Source organism: Perca fluviatilis, chromosome 13 (assembly GCF_010015445.1).
Source record: "Perca fluviatilis chromosome 13, GENO_Pfluv_1.0, whole genome shotgun sequence".
Lineage (NCBI taxonomy): Eukaryota > Metazoa > Chordata > Actinopteri > Perciformes > Percidae > Perca > Perca fluviatilis.
Genome location: NC_053124.1, coordinates 23,837,405 through 23,847,285, shown reverse-complemented (window position 1 = coordinate 23,847,285; position 9,881 = coordinate 23,837,405). Strand labels below are relative to the sequence as shown.

At 39.1% G+C, this 9,881-nt stretch overlaps 1 long non-coding RNA gene across 2 annotated transcripts in view; it reads right to left on the bottom strand.

The window, feature by feature from the left end:
- Positions 1–7,639: 7,639 nt before the first annotated feature.
- The window catches only part of LOC120571274, a 51,006-nt gene continuing 48,764 nt past the window's right edge, over positions 7,640–9,881 (bottom strand). For both annotated transcript variants that reach the window (XR_005641211.1, XR_005641212.1), the window contains exon 3: positions 7,640–7,817. This is a non-coding gene — a long non-coding RNA (uncharacterized LOC120571274). The remainder of the gene's footprint in view (positions 7,818–9,881) is intronic.

Below are 9,881 nucleotides of genomic sequence, written 5' to 3'. Positions count from 1 at the left end.
TGATCTCCTCTCACATGCTTCCACTGACCGAAATGAGTCAAAGGCAGCTGCTAAATCTGTTTTGGATAGCTGCGGCAACAAGGCTAAAAAACATGTGCCACTGACACAACACACACACAGTTGTGTATATATATTCATGCTCATGCACAGACATAAGCACAATACTTTACATGGCTTAATATACACACCAAGGCTTTGCAGCTGTGAGGGTGTAAGCAACATGTTATCCAATTGTCAGCATATGTCCTGTATGCCACTGCATGCCTGCTTGTGTGGTTAGTTCAACAGTAGCCGTGCTGTCAGGAGGTCAGAGTTGATGGCCCAGCAGAAGAGGCGGCAGTCTATCAAAGTGTCAAAGTGACTTGGTAATAGTTGTTTATCTCCATGTGAAGAGAGAGAAGGAAGAGGGGCTGATGGGAGAGTGAGACTGACTGGAAATTATCTTTAACAGGTGGTAACACTTCGTCTGTCCTTTTCCTCTCATTATGGGATATGCCTATGTCAGTATGTGTGTGTGCGTGTGTGCGTGTGACACACAGAGTCTGTTATTGTACAGCTAATCCTCCGCTGAGGACACAGCGTGTAAACGGAACAACTGTGCTCACAGGACCAAGGAAACGCCAGCGCTTCCTGGTTTACATTTAAATCACAGTGGATAGTTCAGGAACAATGCCTCCATTTTGAACACAAGGGGCAAATTGTCTTCTTGAGCATTTGGTCACACTACATGGACCACCAGTAAAAAACTGAATCTTGCCATGACGGGATAAAGAGAAATGAGCGAGCCTTATGACATATTGAGAAAATAATGAATATGTGTGTGTGTGTGTATGTATATATGTATGTATGTATATATGTATGTATATATATATATATATACATACATACATACATACACACACAACACACACACACACACACACACACACACACACACACACACACACACACACACACACACACACACACACACACACACAGTTTTGTTCAAGCTGGATGTTAGTTAACAAGAACACTTTCTCAATGTGCCATTAGGCTCGCTCATTTCTCTTTATCCCCTCAGCAGCACTTCGTATTTATAATAGAGAGAATAGGCGCTATCATCCCTGCAGTATAACACTCTGGGACACCTACCTCTTTAGATGGTTCAATTTATTTCAAGCATTTCCCTCTGCTCTCCTGCTCACTATACTGTAGTTTCTCCCCAGCTGTAACCACACAGTATCCTGTGCAGAGTGAAGGGGCAAAAAGCTCAGAATATAATAGAGAATAAGTAAAAACAATAGACATAACACAATAAAAGTAAACACAACTTGCAAAACAAATCATCAGCTATATATCAGTATACGTGCGGTAGTTGATACAACATAATGAAATCTCCTGGCATGGGGACGTTAAGTGCTATTTGTTCATTATATTAATTGCTCAAGGTACAAAGCATAGGCTGCAAATGTATTATTTCTCAGGGGGTGACAGACATAGTTAGCCTGTGATAATTAAAAAAACATGAAAGATATTGCAGTTGACAGGGACCAAAAGAAAAGAGGGATTATGTAACAGAAAAAATGGGTGCTCATAATTGCTGTGGATGCCTTAGCTAAAGTATCCCTTATATATTTATATACAACTCTTTAAAAGAAAAATTCCAGTTTATTGCTATTTTGGTCCTAATTTTGTACTCACTTAAGTAATTGCTGAGATTTGCAAACACAGCAACAACACTAAACCAAAGTCCCACAAGGGAAGAACCATGGGCGTGCAGACGATCAGAAAGGTTGTAAACATTTTGCAGGTAAAAACCGAAAGTGTACGAATCAATGATGATAATCTCTCATTGCACAGGAAAACTGTTTTGTGTAGTGGAGAAAGGACTTTGTGGAGAGGTCTTTCAGCACTTTATTGCATGACACCAGCATAATTTGCCTGCATTTGGCAAAAGTCGTTAGTCGACAAAAATGTTTTATAAAATAAAACATTCTCTACTTCTATAAAAAATATATATTAGCAACACTTTAAGAAACTTAAAGTATAAAACACTGCTAACACCGCTACCATGTACCCTTCAATATTAAAGTATCTGTTTAATCTACAATGATAATTAAATATTACATTGTTATCTTTTCTAAGTAAGACTTGGGGGTTTGTTCAAAATAACAGGAGGAGTACAATGCTATTATTACCAATATGTATGATAGCAGAAACCAGGTTGTCCTTTTTTGTACTGTATTATCTAGTGTCTAGCCTGTCTGTGACTTTCCTTTTTCTCCTTTTCCTACTACTGTGATTTAAGCTCGGTGTCACTGCTCTCATGACTCAAAGTCAAATTCCTGTACTTTTTGAATAGAAGAAAGATATTTTTTTTTTTTTGGATTACGGTTCTGGGAAAATACTTTTCTTCTTTCCCTTTTCAATGCGTCTTCCCTGTGACTGACACTGTGCTTTGTGTTTGCTGTTTGTTACCTGCCAGCCAGCCTGCCTATTACCAGAGCAGTGACCGCATTGTCACAGTAACAGGCCTTTATCCGCATACACAGATTCACATTCCCACCAACCTCCTCTGTCTCTTACCACTGCCCCACTCTGTGCCGTCCGTGTCCATAGCAACTGAACAAAATAAGTTACTTATTATAGGACAGGGGCTCAGCTGGCAGTTGGTTTTCAATGAGATTTGTCATATCCTCTTCCAGTCAGTTTTTAGTAATGAAAGTTTTCTTTTGTTCTATAACATTGTTTTGTTTCCTGATGCTCAAACCTACGCCAATGCTTATTTTTTTCAATGATTGTCATCTGATTTTGAACAGAAACAACTAGCTCCAACATATTTAAATCAAATTAAATTTGTAACAGTATGGTTCTGTGGTGATGCAGTTCTTGAAAAGTCTCATGGTGTGTTTATGCTCTAATGAAAGGACCCAAAATCAGAGCTATAACAGCAGTAATTAATGATTTGACATGAATAAAGATACAGTATTTACAACTTATAAAACCTTTATAAAAGGATGACTTATGAGAAATATGTAGCTGTCTCAAAAATACAGATACATACTAACCTCTCTGAGCACCCTCAGTTTCTACTTTGCATTATCTGCTGCTTTTATCTTCTAACTGCGTCAACTGAGTGACACTTCAAATGGCTTCACAGACTCCAAGAGAGTGAAGGAAAGAAGAGGAGGAGGGCTGTCGGCTGGTAGGAGCTGCTGTGGAAGATTCAGAGATAGCGTTGCAGATTGTCAAATTCCTCCCCTATCCCCCCCCCCTCCCTCCCTCTCCCCTCCCTCTGTCCTCTGAAGCACATCTGTGTGGAGGCCTCAACAATGGAGGACATTCAGCGGCTCAGATAAACTCTTCTCCTGCTCCCGCCGTACCACCATCACGCTGTTATCTCAAAACGCTCCCTCACCTCCTCCTCCTCCTCCGCCTTTATGCTCCTGTAGTACATTTACACCTCCTGTTTCCTCTGTCCCCCAGATCTCACCACCACCTCTGTATCGCCGCTGCTGTTCCCTCTCAACCCTTGATAAACTACTGCCTGCCCTCCCCTTCACCACAGTCACTCCTGTTATCATCCTGCTGTTAAACTACACCATCAGACCATTGCCAGATGTGGCATGCTGCAGCAGCACTTTCTCTTCATTACTGCATTAATATTTTTTGACTTAGCATTTCTTTGCAGCCACTGTCAATGTTTTGTTTTTCTTAGATGAGAAAATGATATCATAAAAGTGATATTTTTGAATTAAGGTCCACATTTTAGGGGTATTTCCCTTAAAAAAGTTTATGATGTTGCCAATAAACTACAGCATTATTCACAGCATTCTGTAACTCCGACAGCTAAATTAATTGAGGAGAGATAAACACGTCAAACTAATGGACTAGCAGCTTGTTCACCAACAACCAGCCCATACAATGTTCTTTATCCCTCCTTTTAACTAAAACTCTGACCATAAATTGACCCCATTCATTCCATAACTGCCCAAAACTTTTCTGAAACTAATCCCATCAATTGTCTTTTTGTCAGCAGTAAAGACATTTAATTCGTAGCTAAATGTTTATAGATGCTGGATATGGACTGTCACACGGCACCAAGCTTTAGGACAAGACTATTGTATTTGCTCTGTTCTGTCAGAGCAATTAAAAACAGCCAATCAGGGTGGCTGTAGCTTTATTACCAACATGCTGGATTACATGCATCAGCGTCAAAACTGTAATAAACCGAATCCTCCCTATAATGAGCACATTAATCCCCCCTCCCCCCACCCCATCTCCCTTCTCTCTGTGAGCAGTGATAAACCTGTAGAAACAGATACCACTATCAGACCCAAAGACAATTTAATCATGGGTTGTTTCGTATAGCTCACAAACTCCCTTGAGGTGTTTGACTTCTTTAACATTTTAATTAATGCAGCAGGCAAACAGACATTATCCTACTGATAATCCTGCCTATTGGTTACCAGACACTTACTCCTGGAGTATGGCTGCAGGTTGTGGAAGTTCACATACTGGGGACAAGCAGGTACATATGGAGTCCAGAGTGTGCCACTAATTATGGACTTGTAAGTCAGTCTTTAATTGAATTAATGAATTGGCACATTTAAAATAGCATTTTATATTATACAATATATTCATGTATCGAACATCTGTTTTAGTTTTTATTCTGTAAATAATAAATGAATCATTGAATTTTAAAATGGAATTGGACATTCACCTATTTTGGACAAAACAGATTTGAAATGCTACTTTTTGTTATTCCAACATCCAATCATGTTGAGCCAGCTGTGAGCCCAACGTACCGACATGCTCTGCTGGTTTGACCACATTAGATGTAATTACTAATTATTTAATCGAATGAAATCTCAAAACTGCAAATGTTAAAGTATGAAAATAAACTGTGAGATGGAATATGATCTTGTTGAACCTGTTGTTGGGACCAAGCAGGGGGTTAAACACTGATTTTAACCAAAAATGGCTCAGATTGAGCTGACTGCAGAGACAAAGGACACAGGGAAGGCAAGACAAAGGATCTTGGCCTACATGTGAATCCCAAAGCCGGTTTCACCAAACTCCTACAGGCTGCCACTTGGAAGCGGAGTCGCAAAATGGAGAATCTACCTTCAACACGAGGAGAACAAGGCAGACTGGTGGTGAGACAAAGAACTGCTTCACACTTGTGACAAAGTTGCAGTTTTCCCATTGGCCGTCGGGCCTTTGAATGCACCACCCCGCCACTAGGAGGCGGAGGAAGGATAAAAGCTTAAAGTTTGTCTTTCAATGCTTTCCACGGTAATTCATTTTACTGACAGGAGGTGCAGTAGTCCGGACTAGCTTAACCAGCGTCACCTCGCTGGTCGAGATTGAGCTGGGACATTTTATATCTTTCTGATATACAAAGGGGATCCCAGGAATACTGGCCCAGTATTTCCTCTATCTGCAGCGGGTTTAATCAGCCCGGATTCAAGAAAAGGACTACGTTCCGTTTTCTTGCGTTGTCGACCTGGATTGCGTGTCGTCCACTGCTCTGGACGAAACGGATCATTAAACTCTGGCGAGAGATTAACTACAAACAACACATATACAGTAAGAGGCTTACACAGTTCTGGGCAGACATTATAACTAGTGGGTTTGGTTTGTTTATTAATGAGCAAAGGGTTCGCTACCACTTGTTGCCATTAAGGTGATCTGATTTAATCATGTACTGATCAATATGTGATTATTAATCTGTTTCTGTGAATGTATCAGTGATCACGATACTGTTGATTATGTTGTGTTGAGTAGCTTGGTAAACTGTAATCGCTACCTGCTAAATCACTCCTTTCACGGAGTTTAGTTACTGTCTGCGAGATAATCGCGGAAATCAGCTGTTAGCCACTGGAGTGGTTATAATGACCAAAGTTTCCCTCAGTAAGTCAAAAGTCTCAGAGTCTGTCCCAACTACACGTGTGGTCCAGACCTGAGTGGCTGAGGGGGGCTGGCCATTATCGATAACTAAGATCAGAGTGCCTCTTCCTTTAAACTTTCTTCTTTTACTAATTATACACACACACACCCCCACACACAAGCTAGCCACGGAGCTCCCGAGCTAACGCTGCTAGCTTAACCACGTGGAGTTGGCTGACGTTTGTACAGAGCTAACACATGACCTAGCATACGGGCTAGGCTAAGCGTGCGTGTTTTCCAGCAACCACCCCTTGGCCTCTTCAGCCCCTCCTCGTGCACCCAGCACCACTACCGCCCTCTTGAGGCTAAATAGTTTTGTGCAGCTCACAGGAGTAGCCATTTTGGTAGTTGTTTTTGTGTTAGAACTACATTTCGACACCGCCCCCTCCACTTTCACTCACTCACACACACACACACACACACACACACACACACACACACACACACACACACACACACACACACACACACACACACACACACACACACACAGTGTCTCACAGACAGACACAGACGTGTCCATGACACAGGCTGCTTTTGTTTTTGCTTTGTTTTTGGTTGTGATATTGTAAAAGGTATATAAGTTTGTTATTGGAGGATTATTGATTAGCTACTGATAATTGTGACGTTAATAAATCTTATTATACTTAAATAGCAGTTGCTTGTGATTATTTGTGTACTTATTGTAATAATTGCTGGCTGAACAGGTCCGTGCTCGAAATCACCCCTTCCTTTGTTTCCTTTTTAAAGGATTACCACAGAAATGAGACTGTTCCACAGTTTGATTATTGGTCCCTGACTTGCAGGGTGGTGCCCGGTTTTGATTGTTTGTCAATTTGATAAAGTTATTAATAACCATATTCATAACTTCATTAATATTGATAAAACATCTTTCATAATTTGCCAATGATCAAATCTGTACCCTACGTGTATCCTACACTGTTACTACATGTAAAAAAATTTAGATTTGAAATTACATTTTGCAATTCTATTTTTATGTATTAAATTATTATTGATTAAGAAATTAAAGACAAAAAATAATTATTTATCTTAAGATGTATTTCTTTTACTATAAATTATTTTAAAAGGATATAGTTAGTGTTTTTCTTTGTCATCTGTTACTAATTATTCACTAAAAGTTTAATTATTACACACTCGACTCTGTAGAGATATGCAGCTACCATGGTGGCAATGCCAGAAATCTTTATACAGTAAGTGCAAAAAAAATTAAAGAAAACCTAATCCGTTGTCATTTTAGCATAAAACGTGACAATAGAAGTCATTTTTGCTAACATAACAGGCCGACAACAGATGGACAAGAAAGACAGGCTTTTAGACAAATCTAAACAAAAAGTGAAGTGCAGACAAAAGTTACAAAACTGGTATGCAGCCATTGTATTTTTCATTACTGTGCACCTTTTATTCGGTCTCTTTATATATATATATATATATATATATATATATATATATATATATATATATATATATATATATATATATATATATATATATATATATATATATATATTTCTGTTTATTGTGATAAGTGCAATTGACGTCTCAATAAGGTCTCTCTATAAATGATGGAATCAGCAGCTAGTAGTGCATAAATCTTTATTTTTCATTTCATGATCTACACTCACAAAAGGAGGAGGTATTTAAACTGCTAACAACACTTGTTTTGTGCAGGTAAATAAAGCAGCTTTTGAGCCATTTTATTCTTCAACTGCAGAGAAAATCAGAGCAATGCAATAACTCCATTAGGCCCAACTGGCTCACAAAGGCCATACCCTTGAACACGGGGATAGAGAATGATGTTTTCTATAGGACTGCTGTCCTCTCAGGGCACATTATGCTGCTCCCATGACGACGTCAGGTTTGCCCTGCAAATTAAAATCTGGTTTATGGCACGAATCAAGAGTAGGTGTCACACACAAGGAATATTGGTGTGTGTTATGTGCACTAAAACAATTAAGTTAGTTTGGAGCTAAATTCATAATGAGTAAAACAGCGAATCACCCAAATTATGGCCCTCAGTAGCATGTCCGCTAATAATCCAAGAATTTACAGTACTGTAAGGGTGTAGCATATGATTCAATCAGTCAAGTCATCATGTTACTTTTTTTTCATTTTGAACTTTTTAAGGATAAAGTGAATGTTACTGAAAAAGTTTGCCACTGGGCCTTTGGGCACAGACACTAATCCCCCAACACAACAAATTGTTTTTTTCTGTGGTGTTTTACGGGTTTACCTTATAACGCAAACGTTCTGATGTTGATTGCAACTATGTTGAAGATGAAAAAAAGGTTCTCTAAATCCTTTCCAAACCTCTCTGCCACAGATCCACAGTAACATTCCTCTCTACAGAGGTCATCCAAAATGCCACAGCATACGATACAAAATAAAAATTAAAAAAACGGTGATGCAGGTTATATTTTGTACTGGCAGGGCTATTCTGCTGCCAAACAAAGTGCTTAACGATTTTAATGTAGGCTTACTGAATCCTACACACTGTGCAGTTTTATTGGACAAAATGAACAACACCATAACTATACCACTGTGAGGCTGTACATGAGCTAAATGCTAACCTTAGCACACTAACATGCTGATGTTTAGCAGGTAAATTGTTTTCCCCAGGTAATCTTAGTTTAGCATGCTAACATATGCAACATAACTAAGGTTATCACAATTAATCCAGAGGTGTACATGAATGTCATGAAGCAAACTTTATGGAAATACGTCCACCAGTAGTCAAGGTATTTCAGTCTTGAGCTCCGTCAACAATAAAGTAGTTTGTTTAAAGGTTGGTGTAGATGATGCCATTGTTTAAAGTAAATAAATGCATTAATGCAGTGGCAGAAATATTGAGAACATGAAGTATTCGTTATTTATTAAAACAGCGAGTCAGTGACGCATTAAAGTGGTCAAAGGAACATGTAGTATTTCAGTCCTTACAAGAAGATGGAAAGATGTACTTGGTGTAGCAGCAGGATGCACACACACACAAAACACACACACACACACAATCTGCAGATGAACAATAAAAACACTCAAGCAAAAATTCACACACATGCATATAACCTCTCATAACCCCTTGCCTAGCTCAATTCCACCCACACACACAGTTATACAGCAGCAGGCGGGATTAGAGCAGGATGCATGTGGCTGAGCCCATAAAATTGTGACAACAAAAGTCATTTCTGCTAACATTACAGGCTGACAACAGATGGACTGTATATGAAGTAAGACAGGCTTTTAAACAAATCTAAACAAAAAGTGAAGTGAGTGCAGACAACAGGTAAAACTGGTATGCAGCCATTATATTTTTCCTTATTGTCCCCCTTTTATTCGGTCCCTTTGTGTATACTGTATATATTGCATGGAGGTGGCTGTACTGTGAAAAACAAAAACTCTTTGTTTACCCTGATCACCTCATGGTGGCGCTAGAGGAAAAGTCAGAGGATCATCAGAGTCTGTGTGATTCATCTTCTGGGAACCATGAATGTCTGTACAGAATTGTTTGCCCATCCATCCAGTAGATGATGAGATATTTCCTAGAATATTTGACAAATTTGACCTGTCTTTGGGATCACCAAAGACATGGATATCTGCACCAGATATGGTAATCCAACTAATGAAGACATTTTACAAAAAAAACACATGCTAACCTGGCACTACATGTAAAGTCAGGGGATCACGAAAGTCTGGAGGTTTCATCCTCAGTGTACCATAAATGTCTGCATGCAATCTAATGGTAATTATGGTGGTGAATATGTTACATTCTGTGAGAACTCTGAACAAAGCCTCTCTCATCTGTTTTAATTTGTATCATACTGTAAATTGTAACACAGATTTTCTCCCTGAAGATTTATCTGTTTGAACAAACCTTGAACCAATGCTCCTGTGCTCATTATTATCTTACTACTCTCACTTCATCTATGTGACTG